Source organism: Peromyscus eremicus, chromosome 10 (genome assembly GCF_949786415.1).
Source record: "Peromyscus eremicus chromosome 10, PerEre_H2_v1, whole genome shotgun sequence".
NCBI lineage: Eukaryota > Metazoa > Chordata > Mammalia > Rodentia > Cricetidae > Peromyscus > Peromyscus eremicus.
This window is the reverse complement of record NC_081426.1, coordinates 82564139-82584288: the sequence shown is the minus strand read 5'-3', so window position 1 is coordinate 82584288 and position 20150 is coordinate 82564139.

Here is a 20150-nt window from a genome sequence, read left to right as displayed (position 1 = left end):
CACAAGCTAGAGCCCTTCCCCATCACTCTAGCCAGAGCCCTTACATCATTCGTTCGCCATACTTACTAACTCAGGTTTCAGTCAGAACACTGCCTATTTGAGTTGTGGACATCATTGACTTGGATTTTCAAATCACATTTCCTGCAACTCTGCTCAAGGCAATCTTATTTTCCAGGAGAACAATCATGCATTTTCAGAGAGTGGTCATAAATATTGAAGAGTTAGCTTCTAGCCAATTTACAAGAAAAAAAAATAAAGGATGGAGGAGGTTCCTTCAGATTTCTTTCTGATGTCACTTTGGTTGAGTAAGCTGCCTGAAAAGGTCACATCTGAAAACAGTGTCACAAAGAGTGCTATGGGGGAGTACTTTCAGGTGTGTGTGTGTGTGTGTGTGTGTGTGTGTGTGTGTGTGTGTATGTGTGTGTGCATGTGTGTAATGTGCAATACACATTTCTTCAATGGTGAATGAGAAGGTGAAGGCATTCAAACAGACAACAGAAAGCCAGCTCTTCCTCCTAAAACTGTATAGTTGTTCTTTGACAGTTCTTCCAAGCACCTGAGGCACTCGCCTTCTGAGTTATCAAAGAGGGAGTAAATCTTTCTCTACTTGGCTTTTTCATCCTTTACGTTTTTCTCATAGCCACAAACAAGCTTTTATGTTTACAGTTATACAAATTATATATATATATAAAATATACATATATAATCTTTATGTATATAACATATATAATATATATAAACAAATGCAACATGAAAGAATGCAACACATCTTTGCATCATTAAAACAAATGTTCCGTAGCATGTAAAAATGTAATACATCTTAATACAATACTCCACACCAGTCATGCCGATGTAAATGTTTCCTTGGTTTAGTTTCTCCCAATATCACCATCTGCTTAGTCAAGCTCTTCTTCCTGGGCATGCAGTCTTCCTTTCTGCATTAATTACAAACAGGACTTCACCTCGCACATTCATTTTCTTCGCTGGAGTTAGAAAAAGGTGCCCCATTGGCGGGCAAATGAGAAGAAGTTCCTGCTCCCCCCCATTTACCCTCTCGATGAAACCTGCGCACTATGTGCACTGATTATAGATCATGAAATACTTGTAAGGCATGAACTCGTGCTCAAGTTAGTATATGACCTTAGAAGTACTAGTCTCACCTTCAGCTTTTGACAGTCTAATGTTTCCCGTCTGTTTTACTGTTCTCATCCTCAGACAGCTTTTCCCTCATCTCCTCTTCATAGGAAGCCTGACATGGTGGCAGGCCAGTTCAGTCCTGACACTGAGAACCTTCTGGAGCCTGGTTTATGACCTTGTCTCTATAGCCTTCACCCCTATTCTCCCTTGATCTGGGCCTTCCACTCAGCTTAGGGTGACCTGGGCCCTCCACTCAGCTTCGGTGGTGCTGGCTAACATTTTCTGGCATACGTTGTCTTCCTTCCTGTTGACTTAGGTCCCTTCCTCCCATCTGAGCACTCCTTCCATGTCATATGTCTGCTCTTGAGCAGGCACATGACATTCTAGAACCAAATTTTTAACAAATGTGCACAATTGTTTTTTTTTTTGTTGTTTTTGTTAAACCAAGCATGTACATGACTTTTCAGTGTGAATTCTTTTGCTGACTCACAGCACAGACATAAATCAGCCTCAGATGAGGACATATTTAGTGGAATGTTCGAGGACTTTTCCACATTAGAACAAACATAGCCAGGAAAGTATCTGGGAGGAAAACTACGTTGAGACATGGGGAGGAATAAGGTGACAATTGTAGAAAGGTTTAGGTTTTTTTTTTTTTTCCTTTATACTTTCTTTGAACGAAAAATGGCATTTACTTTATAAATTCTTCATGTATGTTGGTGAAATGTTCATTATAGAAGGGGCACCGGGACACAAAAGAGCTTCAGGATTGCTAATCTCTCTAAAACCTTTGTGTCCTTAAATGACCAGATGAAAGCATGCCTTGATTCCATTTGCCCGAGACCTTGTCTCCTTCCCCTAAGGAGGGATGCCATGGGTCCTCCAGTCACTCCGGAACAGGTAATGTCATCTACCTATAGCTCTTGACCTGGCCGAGGATCCACATCACTTATGTGCCGATGGCATCCTCAGATTCTTGTTCCCTTTTTTGTGAGCATCACTGGTCCATGTACAAGACGACAGCTGGGACATGTGTCCTACGAGCCACTCTCCCTAAGTGGGACATTGGAACTGATAAATACTGCAGCTGTTCACTTCTGAGACAGACCACAAAAAGGCAAATCAACCCTGGGCCCATGATCTATTAGCCCTGAAAAACAGGCTTTCTATAGCTCTGTCCATAGGCCAGAATGTTTGTAGACTGGAAGCTCCCCAACAATTAGACCACACTAGAACTAGTAGAGTTTGGGGTCCATACAAATGGCAAACAAAAATAAAGAGTAAGCCAGGCACACAAGGACAAATGCCACGTAATCTTATTTGTATGTGGATCCTAACTTCAACGTTTTAGATTTGTACATCTGACTTGGAGCATCTGTTGAATCAGGAAGCTGGAAGGGATACATGAGAGGTGAGGGGAAGAGGCCTTGAGTGAGAGGGGATGGCAGAATATGTGTGACATGGAAAGAGTGTATGTGAAATAGTGAGGGCTAAAGGTTGAAGCAGAGCTGCAGGGAGGAGGGGAAGGGAGTGGGTTCATAAACCCAAGGGGTATGAAAAAGCCCTATGGAAATCTGCTTTGTAAGCTAATTAAAAAATCCAAGGTCATCATCATCATCATCTCCTCCTTCTTCTGAAAAGAAGTTTGAATAGAGGTAGGCAATGCTTCCCCTAGAAGAGATGGGTTATTAAACAAAAGTATCAATGCCAGGCATGAGATAACTCCCTGTGAGTCGAGAAGGTTCCAGTGTCTTTCTCCCCAACAAAAAGTGTTTGCCATTGCTCTGTTGTTCATCGTAACTAGATGGTAAGACTCCATTGTTGAGGACGAAGCTCACTTTGGTTGTTGGACTAATCAAGCTGGAACTGACCTGGGAACTTCCTACCTCCTGGCTGGTTTCCATAGTGCCAGAAGTTGCTATAGAGACTGTTGGGGAAGAAAAGTTATCAATGGCCCATGGCAGTCCCTGCATGTTAAAATGCTGACCTGCCAGGCTAGATGTGCCCATTGATGCAATAATGGCATGATGGTTCTGAGGGGTAACTAACAGCTTTGTGATTGTTAGAGATTGTTTCCTCCTGCACAGGAGGAAATTCATGCTTGGTACCATAAACTTGATCCAAAGCCCATGACTGGGAAGGTCATAGGCTCTAGAGTATAACCTATTGCTGCTGTTTTGCTAAATGGACATATTGCCAAACTGCTTTTTAAATATTTATGTTTATAGCTGTAGATTAGTGCTGTTCTCAACCTTGGCCAGAGAAGCTTCTTTTCACAGTGGGCAACAGTCAATACAGAGCTTCATAACTGGCCAGAGAGCTAAGAACAAGTGATTGTTGAATGTTCAGAACTCCACGGAACATTTGCACCAACCTCCCCAAGACTCAGTGAACATCTTGGGAGAGGGAATGGAAAGACCATCTGAGCTGGAGGATGGGGCAGGGGAGTGCTGTGAAATACTGTTTTCTGGACTTGACATGGCTGTTGCCCTCATGAGTTCACAGAAGCTGTGATTGTTGCACAAAATCAAGTTAAAATTCTAGCAAGGACAGGAAAGGTGCTCATGAGGCCCCGCCCCTGCCCGAGGAGCCATTGATTGGCTGTGTAGGGAGGAGTCATTTTTCTTCAAAGATGTGTCTGCTGGTAGGTTGCCAATGCCCCCCTGGATGGTCCCACACCCATGTCCATGCAAGGGAGCACTAGTTAGACTCAATGGACTATATTAAAATGAAGACATGAAGATGGAGGAGGAAATATTGAGTGGGCTCAGAAAGGAAAGAGGAGTTGTGTTGGATTTGATCAAGAAACATTGCATACATGTATGAAATTGTCAATAAATAAGTAAATAAGTAACATTCTTTTAAAAAGGCAAGGGAGAATTATTACCAAGAAAGAGTCTGTCTCATAAACATCCCTAATAAGTGCCCAGAATCAACTCAGGTATCAGCAGGATCATGCTTACTTCATAATAAATTTCTATGCTGATGTTACAAAAAGCTAAACAAAACAAAACATAGCTTTGCTACCTGTACCTATAAAGTACAAACTTCAGCAGTCATATGCTGGACAATACTTGACTCGCTTCTCATTGGCTCAGATGTGGACAACAGTCCGAATGTGTGGTTGATAACAGCTGTCTAGATTACTTTCCAGAAACCTCAGGAGATTGTGTGTGTGTGTGTGTGTGTGTGTGTGTGTGTGTGTGTGTGTGTGCATGCACACTAAAAACACCTACTTTTCACTTACGCCTACAGATATCTGATAACCACACTAAGATAACAAACTTGCTATCACTCTGTGTCTGTCCTCACTGCTGTCTTAATCCTAGGGTCAGATTCTCCTCAGCATCACAGATAGAAGAGATGGTATCAAATGTAATTCCAGGACTACGACCTAAGATTAACCTGGCTCATTGCCCGTTGGATCTAGTGGTCACAGCTCAGGCATCCGTATTCTCTTAGCCTTGTCAGAAGGCCCAGAGCAAACCATGGAGCCAGGACATTCATGTAGTGGTTTCTGGGTTCAGTTGAACTTCTGGAAACCTCCACCCTCAAACCTCAAAACCAGAATGCCTGCACACAAGAAGAAAAATTTCTCTTAATGTTGAAAGAAAAGAGGATTGCATTTATTCCTGTGGTGGTGTTGATGGGGAGCACACATGCTATGGTGTGCGGAAGTCAGAGGATAATTGGAGAGAAATCTGTTTTCTCTTTCTACCAGGCAGGTCCCAGGAACCAAGCTCAGGTCCCCAATCTTGGTGACAAGCAGTTTTACCTGCTAAGTCATTTTGCTGGCCTAGAAAACATCTTTTAAACTGTGCCCATAACCAATGGACAATTACCAAACTTCAGCCCATGCCAGAAAATCAAGGGAAGTTTGTGGCCCTCTCTGGCTCAGGGTGAGCAGCAGTCTGCTCACCTGTTTCCTTTTTCTCCTTACTGTTTCCCTTTGGCTCCAGTTGAATTCAGCTGTTTGAGCTAAAGTCATAATAATAATAAAAATCTCTGCCTCTCTCATTGATAATGGGCAGTCAATCTCACTTGTACAATTGCCATGCCATGAGATCACATTGCCCAGTATCACCTTGGATTAGAACGAACTTCAGCATATTCCTAGCATTTCTCAGAGGGTGTCCAGTAGGATTGTGCAGCTGTTCCCTACATTGGTGGCCTGCTTAATAATGCACCCTTTGTGGGTCCTACTTTCTTGCCACGATTATGACTTGTCTAAGTAAATAAGCCACGTGTGCCCTACATACTTTTATCTCTGATACCCTGACTGGCACTGAGTTCTGTCTTCTGAGTTTCTTTCTTAAAAGCTTTGTCATCACGAGGGTATCCCAAGTTCCACTCCACAGTGGCACCAGAGATGTTACTTCAGATGGATCTACTTGTCAAATTGACACTGTCGAATGAAGAAAGTCAGATTAGCCTTTTCTGAGAATTGAACCCAGTAGCATTTTGGATTAAAGTGGAATTTTATTTCTGTGGTACAGGAGTCTTCTTGCAGTTCTTTCCAAGGATGATTTCTTTTAAAACCAAGAGATTCAAATGTTAGTTTTTCACACCAAACTGCAACCTCCATAGCTTGCCATCCATCTTACCCTGACTGAAATGATGCAATGAAGCCTCTTCTATGGGATTCCATCCTGTCTCTAGAGTCAGAGTTGATGAGGCCCAGGGACGGTGGTGATTCCAGGTGTCTTGGGCAATGTTGTCTTTGGACTGACAGTTCTGGTGTGCTCCACAGGGAGCCAGAGCTGTCTTCTTCCAGAACCACATAACTCACATTTCCTCAACACTGTTTCCTGGCAGTGTCTATTACAGAAATCAGATTAGACGCTCTTCCAACACAGTCGCTCCCCACAGCATTTCAAGTCCATTTCTTCTGTCATCCCAGAGATGGGACTAAAGAGAGGGAAGGATGATAAGTTGCCCAGCTGCCCTTTTGGAATGTGGAGGATCCCAGCCAAGGAGAATTAGTATTACCTTAGGGCTGTTCCCTTTAGCAAGCTCTCTACTGCTGGGCCATACCCTGGCCCCATGGTTGTTTTCTTAGGATCATTAGACCCTTGGGGTGATACTAAAATTAGGATTTGCTTACCCGGTGCTCACTGTACAAACCCTGGTAGGGGGTGTGATAGCCAAGATTTCGTTATTATTCTTTGGCTAGGGCAATGCCATCAGTTTCAATCCATCTTCCTCAGACAACATTAATGGTGAATGTTCAGTTTCCAGTCTTGAGGCTCAGCTTGTCTTGGGTTCACGGCAATGTCATGTGCTCATTCTGCCACTGGCGGTATGTTTGTTACTCGGGTTTCTCAGATGTGAAATAATGCACAGAACAGTTCTCACATGAGTCAGGAGCTTCTCTTTCCTTCTCCCTGCCTTGTCCCAAGTTGCTCTCTCTTCCACTCGGCTGCTCTCTTTTCTCTCTCGCGTCTCCTTCAGGATCCATCTCTCTTGCAGGAAGGTGGGCATCTTATGGGGTGAAGCTTGAAGCATTTTTTTCCTATGTATTTTTAATGTGCTCTTTTCAAGTATCCAGCGCAGTGACATCTAGAATGTAATAAGAGTTCAGTAAATGCCTGCTGACTAAATCAGTCACGTGGAATGGGTCCTGGCATTGGCTTGCTAAGATAGGCACTGATGTTTGTGTAACTGCACTTGGCATGTGTGTGTGCCCTTCACGTCCACCTGTTTCTTAGAAGCTATGATGTTACAGCTGCATTTATCAACAAAAACTGAGATGGTCACATTTAACTTTAGAAATACAAATTTTGTATGCGTATGCAATCAGATGTGACAAACCTGAATTGTTTACTCTCTGCTCTGCCCCAAGATAAAAACGTGCAATTGACACTAGTGAGGAAAGCCAGGGTTCAGTCCTGATGCTGTCGCTGAAACTCTGTGATTGCTTATGCTTCAGGGACCTTCTTTTCCTCTCTTATTACATGAGGCCATGGTCTATACGAGGCCATGGTCTATACGAGGCCATGGTCTATACTGTCTTCTTCCATCGAATTATCAATGACTCTACGATCTTTAAAGAACAATGGGCAAGTTTTTAACATTCCTCTTCATAACAATTTCCATTCTTCTCTAAACAAGGGAGGTTATGAACACACAGGGCCACTCTGGTTTGTTCTTCTGCTTACATGCAGGCTTTCAAATCACCAGCATTAGAAAATGTGATTCCTACTCCTGCACTGTTTGCTGATCATATTGAAAAGCTGATTATACTGAAAAGGGAGAGAAGAGCAGAAATTGAGATCTACAGATCATTTCTTAAAGAAGAGAGGAGTGAGCTTGTGTATGGAGTTAGAAAACACCTAGAGACCACAGGACTCTATCCAAGTGTCGTTAGCTGAACTTTTATTTAAACTGTCCTCAGTTCCCAAGGTTGGGGCTGGCACTGACGCCCAGGTGAATGGGGAGAAGAGCTTTTAAAGGCAAAGGTCACAAAGTGCTTTTGGGATGGGAGCTTTCCCAGGTGTGAAAGAACATCTGGGTCTTTTGCATTCCTGGAACTCCTGGTGTTGTCCCAACAGCTCAGGTTGCTCACAGGGCTGGCCCCAGACCTCAGATGGAGTCCTATACTGGTTCTGATTTTTTACTGTCGGACAAACCTTTACTCAATCCATCATGGCTCAATCTGAATCCACTTCCTCCTCTGGAGCTCCCTAGTCTGCCCCAGACACTCACGTGGGGTTTCCAGATGGTGTCTTCTCTGAGGTATGAGGCTTCTCTCCATAAGCAATCTTTACCTTCCTCCCTCCCACACACAGTATGTTTCCGGCATACGTGGCCTTTAAATTTTTCTTTTAAAGTTTAAAAATACTAGCTGATGGTATTGATTTGTCCTTCCACTAATACCTTGCACGTGGGGAGCCTTGTATCTACACCCCGAGAGCCTTTGTTACCTTCTCAGTGGAAATGCTTCAAGGAGTCAACAGGGGCTAGCTGGTTCCATGAGTCAGTGTGAGACCACGGCCAGTGATAATGCCACTGTTCTGTTGCTCAATGCTTGTTCCGCAAAGGCCACACTGCATCCCTTGGACCACCCCGTTTCATACAATCTGGGTCTGAAGTGTCAGGGAGGGATGACCTGGGCTGCATTTTCTTCCATCGACTGATGCTGGTCACAGGTGTGAAGTCAGCATGGTCCATCTCTTTTTGCAGGCTGCAAAAGTTTACTCTCTGTGTTAGGTGATGTTTCTTATTGTCCTTCAGAGAGCATCTGCCATTTCAATGAAAGCAGGAGTACAGAAACACGATGCAACAGACCTCACGCTGAGTCAGTTTTTAGGAAGACTGCACTGTCAGACCCCGATTTTATGGCTTGACTTTTGTGAAGATTCACATTCCACTACTATCCCAGTCACAACCCTTGGCACCAATACCAGATCTCCATCTCAGTGTAACAAAACTCCACTGTTAACAAGACGTCACCATCACCTTTTTATCACCTTAAAGTCCTGATGTGCTTAGCTATTTTCCAGAATGCTAGGACCCAATTTCATGACAAAGCCATTTAAAGTTGTATTTGTTAAATTATTATGTGTATATACATACACACATATAATATAGACATATATGAATTCATTTAATCATTCAAACAACTTTATAATATGTATATATATATATTATTAACTACTTATTACTTATCTAGAAATTAAAGGGATAGCACCAAGTAGCCTACCCAAAGTCATTTTGGGGCCAAGTTCTATCTCAGATTCCTAATAAAAAAAATTTATCCACTGTACACGAGCAAACAAATAATTTTTTAAAACTGGAAATACTTAACTTTGAAGTTTAAGTGAATTTGTCACACACGAATATTCAAAAATATCATCTTGTATAATAACTATAATTGTAAACTATTTTCCCTGTGAATTTGCTGAGCTTGGGTAGACTACGTATCAGAAATAAATTCACCCCGAACCTCCTAGAAACACTACAAAGTCTTTATTTCTTGCACATGTGACGTTGGGTGCAGATTGCCTGATCAAAGCTCCCAAATTACTCCTAAGGTGGCTGGATGGAGAAAGGAGGAGAAGCCCATGCTGTGTTTGACAGTGTTACCAATCTCTGTTATACAGCTGGAGAAAACGCAGAGCACACTAGTGAATTAGTTCCCTCATTCGTTACTATACCCATAATTGAAAGCTAAGAGACCCTGCACGATCTCACCTAAGAATCTAAGTCTCTTATTGATTTGTATGAATCCTTCTATCTGAAAATTGTATGGAATTAATAAACTCTTATAGGTCAGCTTGGTGCACTATGGTTTAGGCTTCTGCACTTTCAAGTGGTAATTTAGATAACAGTTCGGGAAGAGACAAGAAGCCATGGCATCTTCACAATCTTTTCCTTTTTTAAAGCAGAGTCTCTCTATGTAGCCCTGGTTGGCCTGGAACTCACTCTATAGACCAGGCTGGCTTCAAACTCACAGAGATCTGCCTGACTCTGTCTCCTCAGTGCAGGGATTAAAGGCAAGTGTCACCATGCCTGGTTCATCTTCACACTTTTAATATCTTGCTTCATGTCTTGCTACTTGCTACCACTTACTGTTTCTAGACAATAGAGAATAAAATGTCTACTGTGAGAGTCTTTCTCTGTCCTGCCAGCCAGCTTCCAAATTACCACATGGAGACTTCTTATTAATTATGAAAGCTCGGCCAATAGCTTAAGCTTGTTTCTAACTAGTTCTTCTAAATTCATGCATTTCTACTAATTCACTTTCTGCCTCGTGGCTTTATTACCTTGACTCTGTACTGCCCATGCTGCTTTCCTACTTCTTCCATGTCTGGCTGACGACTCTGCCTTCTTCTTCCCAGCATCCTCTCTGCCCTGAAAATCCTGCCTAGCTATTGATCATTTAGCTTTTTATTAAACCAATCAGAAAGTCACATATTCACAGTGTACAAAAAGATTATTCCACGACAATCTACCGCTTACCTCTTAGGGCTCTCCATGAGGAAACAAGAGTTATGATTAAGAATTTCACCATTGCCACCTATATTCAGTAAACTTTGATCTGGAAGACAGAAAAAAGCAGGTTAAAGCTGCAGAACCTGCTGGAGGATGAACCTTTCTTGATCTAATGCTGCTGCTGTGACGGAGTGGTTTTCAACATTCGGCCTTTAGAAATAATTCAAGGAAAGAAATTTCATCACTGTAGAGCTAAAAAAAGCTAAACTTAGTAGCATTAGATTGTTATTTAATATTGTTTTGTGTAGAAAATAAAGTCTAATTGTAAACATCTCTAAATAATTTATCTCCTGGAGTTTTAAGCCTCTTATCAACTGCCTTGCACTAGGTCCTGCCAAAGATAATGGAGTTGACTTTAATGGCTGAATAAATGAAGGGTAGAGGGAATTCCCAGACGTTATCTGCTCAGCCTGTATGGACAATACCATGGGAAGGAGAGCAGCTGTGTTCACACAGGAACCCTCTCAGGATCCGGTTCCCTGGGGTGCTGCCCTTGCTCTCTGAGGCACCCCCACTCTGTGTTTGTTCTAGACCTTGGTCATAGGTGCTCTACTAAGTGAAGAACACTGCACCTTCCAGCTTCGCCTGTGATGGCAGTCACAGCTTCGGGTTCAAGCTCAGCAACTTTAAATACTGGCGTCCTTCCAAAGAGATTTATAGTATGACCTCAGACTGTGCCCTGGTCTCCCACACAGCAGTCCCCAGTTTCCTGATATACAGCTTTTCTGCACCGGTTTCTGCATCCCGACGTTTCTCTCCTGGAGATGATTTTGAGAACACATTTCCTCATTATCTCTGTTTCTCATGATTGTTCTCATTTGGTAAGCTGGATAGACCCCAAAACAACTTTCTGTTCTGTGAAACATCTCAGGGTACATACTATTTTCAGGAAGATAGATGATATGTGCATCAAAATATCATCTTAAATGAGCTTGCTATCTTTATTTCAAGGCTGTTCTCTCTGACTATTGAATATTAAATCATCTTTTCTAGTTACTGCATAATAACCACCCCCAACCCCTCTTCTAGAATTGGCCAAAGGAGTCTGTCTGGTTTATTCCTGGGCCATCAAGTCAGGCTTAGGCACAGGAGACAGTGCTCTGACTTGTCAGATGTGTCCATACAAACCCTATCCCCTCCCTCCCTCTCCCTATCTCTCTGTATCCTTCTGTCTCTCCATCTCTCTCTGTCCGTCTCTCTCTGTCTCTGTCTCTGTCTCTGTCTCTCTCTCTCTCTCTCTCTCTCTCTCTCTGTGTATGTGTGTGTTTTGCAGTCATACTGACTTTTGAGTCAGTCTTAGCCTGTGTCCACACAACCTCTTGAAAAAAAATTTAAGCATTACAAGGAGTCAGGGAGATTAGAATCAGATTATATATCAGAAAGGGAGGAGAGAGATCTTTGGCAGTGGGAATCTGAGTAAATGTCATTACCTGGAGATGAATGAGCTAAGCTTGAAAGGAAGGCCCTAGAAACTAAGCAGACATCTTCCCATGTGCAATGAAGCCGAGAGACAATTTGTGTTCACTCTCAGAATGGGAACGTTAGAAGAACTGAGGATGGGATGTCTAAGGTGCTTAGCTAAAAATTGTAATATATGTAATACAGTTAAGGCTGACATGTAACAGCAGTAAACTAGTGAGGCCCCTACTGAAAAGCCTCACTCCGCCGAGCTAGTTTAGATAACCAGACCACACACTCAGTAGCTGGCCCTACTCCCAAAGTAAGTTAAGATTTTTTTTTTTAATTCTGCCTCCTAGTTGCTGTCTTTGGTATTCAGAATTGTTTAAAGTCTGGAAATGAAATCGAACAAAGCCTCTTGTAAACCTTAAAGTGGGCCCAAGGCAAACACTGCACTTGTCTTCCACACTTAACTAGGGTGACCAGGTGCAGACAGAGCCGTGAGCACAAGCAGCCACTAAGCCACACTTTTTGGTGTGTTTGAGGTCACTGGCAGTCCTGTATCTCATGCAGTTACGAAGCCAGAGTTAGCAGCAGCTAAGGTGCAAGCTTAGGGAGGGAGCCCCAGCTGGAGGCATGCTTCTGTGATGCTCTGGACTGCACAGGTGGGTGCAGCCCAGGCAGTATCCGCTGCAGTCAGTTTTCATCAGCGTCACCCTTGATTTTTATGACAGCTTTTCTTTGGACCTGGTTCTTCCCTTCTGTCATTTTCTCAGATTCAGAAACCAATCGACTAAACAGGAAGTGGTTCCCTTTTTCTTTCCCATTTTTGTCTTCCTAAAGCTAAGATTTCTTGGTTTACCAACCAAGGATTCTTTTTATGCCACAGGGAAATTAGTTAACCGACTCAGTCATATTTTGCCATACATGGCAACATGAGTTGTCCCGGGTCTATTTTTAGATACTGGATTAGTCTTAGAATGTGAGGTCTGCACTGTGGGAAAGAATGACCTGACCTTGCTAAGATGAGAACTCTGCTTTATGTCACTATGGTTACTACTTGATTGTCCCAACTTGTATCCTCGGAATCCAAGTAGGAGGAATCAAAACAGCATCTCTACCAGGCGGGCACCAAAATATATAAAATACGTTATTCTTTATAAGAGCGAATATGAGCCATGTATGGACTGGAGGGCAAAAACACTTATAGAATAAAAAAAGAGCAAACATGTATTTTGGAAGAAAATAGAAATTTACTCTGGTCTTTACAGTTTGTTATTGAAAGAATATGGGCTATAGGACTCAGTGGAGATAAAACCATGGTGATAAATGCAGCAGTCCCAAGCTACCAGGAAGCAGGCCACACAGAATGAACTTTACCTGTTCCTTCGCTGCATGCAAAGCATGTTCTGTGTTATCTAGCATTGCCTTGTTACTGAGTAGCTATCTACACTGGCATCCTATTTCCTTAATATTATTTCTTGAAAAGTCTTCCTTGAAGTTGAATAAAAATAAGCTTTATTAAAAACTAAAAAAAACCTGACCTTCAATATTCAAATCCACCCCACAAGCACTTGTCCAGCCCCTGGCTTCTGAGGGTGTGATGTTGGGGACCATCAGGATTCCTTATTCTAGCAAAATGACTTTTAGTAGTTAAATTTCAGGAAAATATTTTAATATAAAAATTCAATAGTGAGTTATGTGTAAAGAAGCATTCAAATTCACGTCCATGTTGATGGGTCTCTGGTAGCCTTTGTCTAACATTTTTGTCATTCACTCAGACCCTGCCTGTTAGTGGGTAGGCTTGCTTTCACAATGGACCTATGTATTGTAATATATCTTAAGGTCCAGGAAATTTTTTTTTTGATCTTAGCAAGCAGGACAAGATCCTAAAAGGATAAATGAGAAGTTTTGTGTGCTTCAGAGATTATAGAAATTTTCATTAGTGATGGATCAGTTGACTGGATTGGCTGCATTCTGCCTCATGATTTGATTGTGCTCTTAGTGGGCATTTGTGCATGGCAGGTAGAGACGGTCTCACTATGGAGGGCCTTGATTTCTATACAAGGAAGGAGTTTAGCCCTTAATACATGCTGTAGGATGAGCTAGGATTTCCTTTCATTCAGGAAGCAGAAGTGCTGGACCCCGCCCCCCACTCCCCAAGTGATGCCTGATCAGGAGCAGGTCCAGGATGTAGGGGTCAGTGTCACAGAAAGGGGTGATGGTACTATGTTCTTGGATAATGTTCTCCTTTCATTCTTCATCCACTTCAGCTTGAAATAGGATTTTAAAAATGTTCAACTGACCCTAGTCTGTTCTGGAAATCTGATTCAATCATAAAACATTTGAATTTGGGACTTTTGAAACAAATTTTTGCTCAACACACTCAACACATGACACTCAGGCGTTTCTCAGGATTCCAGCTCTAGTATTACTGGCATGTTCCCTCACATCTAGATTTTTACATGAGTGCATAGTATGCAAACTCAGATCCCCAGCTTGCACAGCAAGAACCATCATTGGCTGAGTCATCCCTACGTCCCCTCCACCTTACGTGGAGATCACCAGTTCAACTAGACTAACTAGGCAGCAAGCCTCAAGTCCTTCTGCCTTCCCAGCATTGGGATTCTAAGTACATAACACCCACAACAGCCTTTGATGTGAGGGCTCAGCCTCTGAACTCAGGTCTCCGCGCTTGCCTAGCAAGTGCTTGATTGACTGAGCCATGTTCCTAGCCCCCTATTTGATGTTCACTTATTTTACAAAGGATATTGTTTCCATCGCAAATGCAACTGAATAGGTGGGGGGCATAAAACAGCTACTTTACTATGCATGTGGACTTCGTGTCGCTAAGTCAAACAGGGCACAGCAGAGACAACTTTTCTCTCCACGATGTCGAGAGCCTCAGCCACGAAGACTCCAAGACTGAAGGTGCTTTGAGGTGGAATTATCTGGGTTTCTTCATTCACACACCTGGTAGTTGCTGAAGGCTGTTACTAAGACCTCAACTGGGTTTTAGGCCCTAATAGCACTATGTAGTGACCTCTCTCTAGGTCTCTTCCCATAGGTAGTTGGGACTTCCTCACAGTGCAGAAGCTGGATTCCAAGACTGAGCGTATCAAGAGCTCAAAGTGGGAGTGTGTGCTATTTTTATAACCTAGCTTAGAGGTCACATGATATCACCTTTGGCATACTGCATCAATCAAGGTCATTATGAGGGTCTGACAGTTTATGGACTGTCAAGGTCATTTAAGAAAATCATGTTCTAGAGGGGGAATTCAATAATGGCAGTGGAGACATGGCGGCAGGTGGCCAGAGAAGGAAGCTGACAGATCACATTTTAACTTCACACAGACAGTAAAGAGCAAACTGGAAGTGAGGTGAGGCTGCAAACTCTTAAATCTTGCCCCATTGACATCTTCCAGCAAGGCTCCATGTTCTAGACCTTTCTTAGCTGCCTAGTGGTATCGGCAACTGGGGACCAACTCTTCAAATACAGGAGCCTATGGGTGACATTTCTGAGTCAAACCACCACAGAAGGCAAAAACTACTTAGTTGGAAACTATCTAAAAATTAAGAAAAACTTAATTAGAAGTAATAAATGCTTAAAAGACTAGAAGAACATTTTTTTCTTGCTATAACAAAAATGCTTAACATTTCTCCACCCAGATGAATTATGTCTCATGCCACTAAGAAAACTCCCAAGCCGCATCACTGAGGTACTTCACCAGTCTTGAAATACAGCAATAGGGAACATGGACAACTGAGAAATTGATACATATAATTGTGTCTAAAGGATGGATAAGATGAATTAGAGAGCTGTAGAGATCATAACGGTGTGCATACCACTATTATATCCTGAGGTTTCCCAGGCCATGCTGGTCATTGTTAGGTTTATAGGAATCATAGGTAGGGAAGAGTGTGGGCTGCTTCCCTCGGTTGGAAGGTAGGCCTGCTTAACAAGAGGGAAGTCATCCCTGGTCTCAGATACCTAGTCAACGAGCCAGGGCTAGAGAAGTAATGGATCTTGGAGGAGAACCTACAAGTGTCACCTTAGTAACCATAATCATACTCATCTCTAATTACATTCTAGATATTTATCCTTACATCTACAGATAAGTGCAGTCCTCATCCCTCATCAAAAATACTTCTCTTTGCAACAGAGACCATTACGGAAACCCGCAGCTGATCAAAAGTCAGTGAACAGGAGATTATGTGGTCCACTTCCAACTAATACATCTACAACACAACTTCTGCTTTTAAGGCTGAAGGATCATTGTGGAAGAGGGGGCAGGAAGACTGTAAGGGCCAGAGGAGCAGAAAGTTAGTTCTGAGGTTGTGTCTCCGACTGACAGAGAAACAGCTGTGATGAAACTGTGTTTCATCAACATGGCTGCCTAAACAAAACCTGAACAAAGACAACATCAATAGGCCTGCTAACATGGAAGCCTCAGCCTTAGACAAAGAACTGCAGGTGAGTAAGGAATGCTAAGGAGGGAGAAGTAGTCTTCCCCAGGGAAGAGCCCAGCAGTTTGGTTATCCAGTACCAAGTGGTCAGCCCTGAAATCATGTGCACACAAGTAACACTGTACAGACTGGGCAGGTTGCATTTATATATTTAGGATTTTATATAGAAAAAGTGGCCATAAATTTGAGAGAATAAGGAGGGTATATGAGAGGGGTTGGAGGGAAGATAGTTAAGGGGAAAATGATATAATGATATTATAACTTAAAAATTATTATAAAAAGGTTACCTTTGTAAGTGGCAAGCCAAATAAAATTCCAAAGTCCAATAATTTAAGGCCTTCATTTAAAAAAATTGTAGCTCACACACTGTGTTAGAACTGTGCTACCACTTATCTTGAGTTTCTATGGTAGACAGTGCTAAGTAGTTAGGTTTTGGCATGCTGAATGGCTGTGTCTGGTCAGTACCTGGAATCCTCGTTAAAACTGGGCTTTAAAAAGTTACTGCCAATTATTTTTTATTGTTGACATGAGCAAAACCTATTCCTTATTTATATCAAAACTAAACTTTCCTATTCTCCAAACAAATTCAATCATAAACAAGTTGTGTCACACCGAGCTTATCACTATTTCTGCACAAGTCGACAGAGCAAGGTACTCCGCTATGTATACGTAAATAAAATTTGGCATGTATTAAGAACTCTGCCTCATTCTTGATTTTGAGCTTGGGGAAGATATGAGATGACTGGTTGAATAGTAAGGGAAGAGATCAGCCTCTGGCATGACAGCCCCTGATGATGACTTCAACTTGGTTGGAACATTCTGGTATGTTGAACATTTCATATGATCAAACTCTGGAAATAATAAGGATACCAATCATATCTATACAAGACATGGACTTGGAAGAGAGCAGACAGGTTGCCATGACAAGCAGTCCAAAAATATCTTCATGTATTATATTCAGCGAGACGAAATTCAATACTGTAGTACTTCTTTCACAAAAGAAGCACAGAGCATATGGACCTGACTGTGCAACAGCATATGTAAATGAGATTCCTGCATTTTAATTAATATTAAGATCACACCAACCATTTGATACGATCTACAAAAGGAAAGAAAGAGAAAGGTGTAGCTTTGGCATTTGTAGTTCTTTCTAGAACAGGGAAGGAGTTAGTTCTGACCCAGTGTTCCTCTGCTCAGATCACAACTGAGATACTTCATGCCATGGTGTACACTACAGTTTAAAAGAATATTAAAAATTAGCATTATCCAAGATTTGTATTCCATGGGGAAGAGAAAATAGTACTTCATAAAAATGTAAGTCATAATTTGTACAAAACACTGGCTTAAGAACTTTACTTATATAATAAATTAGATCTTACACTAATGCTGTAAGTTATCTATTTTTATGGCCATTTATATGTGAGGATACTGAATCACAGTGGTGAGGTAGGTTTTTTTTGCAAGGATGTATTGCTGTAGAATGGAAGAGCCAGGATTCTAACATAATTCAATTTGTCCCAAAGTGCGCTTTCCCTCTCCCTGTCCCCCCGCCTCCGTGTCTGCATATGACCCAAAACCCTCTCTCTCTCTCTCTCTCTCTCTCTCTCTCTCTCTCTCTCTCTCTCTCTCTCTCTCTCTCTCTCTGTGTGTGTGTGTGTGTGTGTGTGTGTGTGTGTGTGTGTGTGTATGCGCACATCATGAAGGCCAGACATCAATTCCAGCTCTAGTTCTTAAAGAGTTGTCAACCTTGTTTTTTTTGAGACAAGGTCTTTCATGGGTTTGAAGCATATCATTAGGCTAGGTTGGATGGCCAGTGAGGCCCAGAGATCTGCTTTTGCTCTCCTCACTAGTATGGAGATGATAAACATGAGCCACCACACCTAGCTTTTATGTGGGTTCTGGAACTCAAACAAACTCAGGTTCTTTTGCTTGCATGGCAGGCCCTTTATCAACTGAGCGCTTTCTCCAGCCTCTAAAGCTCTTACTCTTCTTTTAATTTAAATTTTTGAGAATTTCATAGATGAGTACATTGTATTTATATCATTTCCCTTCCTCTCTCTTCTCCCTCCAACTTCTCCTGCTTTCCTTTACCCAATCTCCCCTCTAATTCATTATCTCTTCTTCTATAATTATTGTTTTATACACACACACACATACACACACAGACAGAGACACATACACTGACAGATATACACACGTATGTGTGTATATAAAAATCCACTGTGTCCAGTATTACCTATATGTGTATATGTTTGGGGGAACCACTTAGGATTGGGAAACATATTAGGGTGCTCTCTAATGGAGAAAACCACTTCTCCCTTCCTCAGAAGCCAGCGACTGGCTGTAGCTCTTTATCTAGGTGGCTCTGTGACATTTTCCCATCTATGTTGCCATGCTGAGTGCTGTGGTTTTGCTCAGGCCACCATGTTATGAGAGGTCATAGGTACCATATCCTTGCCCCATCCAGAAGATGCTGTCATCTCGCTGCAGTTGTCTCGATCATCCAGTGCCAACCTCTCTGCCTCCCCTTCCGCAGTGACCCTGGAGCCTTATACCTGGGGGTTATGCTGTGGCTGTCTCAGCTGGGGCTGGAGACCCCACAGTCACTTTCTGCATTTAGGTCACTTGTCCATCTCGGTGGTCCCCTCTGCTGCAAAAAGCAGCTTCTTCGATGAGGGGTGGCATCTATGCTTATCTACAGGGTGACCATTTAGAGTAGAGGTGGAATCTGTATTAACTTAGGAAATGGCAGTAATAGTTTTTCTCTAGAGTCTATGACTCTCCAGCCAGGGGTTGCTGGCTAGGTTTACAGTACCAGGCATGAGTTCCCTCTTACTGAGTGGTCCTTATGACCAATCAGACAGCTGTTTGGATATCTTGAGAGACATGTGTATGTAAAGTCTGTACCAAGATTCAGTCTGAGATTTGTTTTTAGAGAAGCAATGGAGTGACAGCCCTATATCCTTGATCTACAACCAGTTGATGGAGGTGTCTGACATTTGCCAAAACATCCTGAATATTCTGTATAACCAAGTTGCCTTAGGTCAAGATTTTGTAAATTAATGTATGTAATTTAATACCACACAGGGTGATAAGTCTCCCCTCTAGGAGACATAGGCTATCTAATAAAAAGGCCAGTGCTAGGCAAGGGATACTTCCTTGGAGTTGTTGGTCAGGGGTCCAAGAGACCCTGGAAACAATATGTACTCTTGCCATGGCCCTTGGCTGCTTCCCAAAACTTGACAGGAAGACCCCATTGCTAAAGACAACATACACTTTGGACACAGAATCCGGAGGGATGCAGCTGGAACTGGCTGGAAAGCCTGCTCCCTGAGGGCTAGCTCTCATACATAGCATTGGAAGGTGTGATGTAAGTGCTAAGGGATACAAGTTGTCAGCAATCCCACTAAACCGTAAAACCTGTGGACAACTGTGAAGCTCCTATTAACACCTTGATAGTGGTTCATAAATTTCTAATGTTTATGGTCATCATATGAAAAATGTATTAAAATGAGTAGATTTTTCAGGTCCAGGTGTTCTGAGACAGAAGGTCATAGGACATTTTCTTAAGATCATCTCACATACAAGGTGTGATTATGAGTGTGAATGTTTATGTTAGTTTTATTCTATATTTCTACTGTGGTTAATTGTCTTAACCAGCAATACAATCCAGGATGGTTAGTTAGCATTTACTCAATATGCTGAAACCAAGAGACATTCAATTATACTTAAAACAACACCAGGAGTTTTTATAGTTTGAGTAACGGATATTAGACCAGGGCATTTCTTTGTGACATCAGTGGTTGTATATGTCAATTTATCATTGCTGTGACCCCATACCTGACAGCGGCAACTTAAGGGAGGGAGGGTTCAATTTTCTTCACAGCTGTCAGAGAGTTCATTCCATGGTTGTTTAGCTCCATGCACTTGGGCAGCATTTTGGATGTGGGAGCACATGGAAGATGAGTGTCTTCATCTCATTGTGAGCAGGAAGGAGAGAGAGAGAGAGAGAGAGAGAGAGAGAGAGAGAGAGAGAGAGAGAGAGAGAGAGACAGAGAGACAGACAGAGAGACAGACAGAGAGAGAGACAGAGACAGAGAAAGACAGAGAGACAGAGAGGTGGGGGAGGGAGAGAGAGACAGAGACAGAGAGAG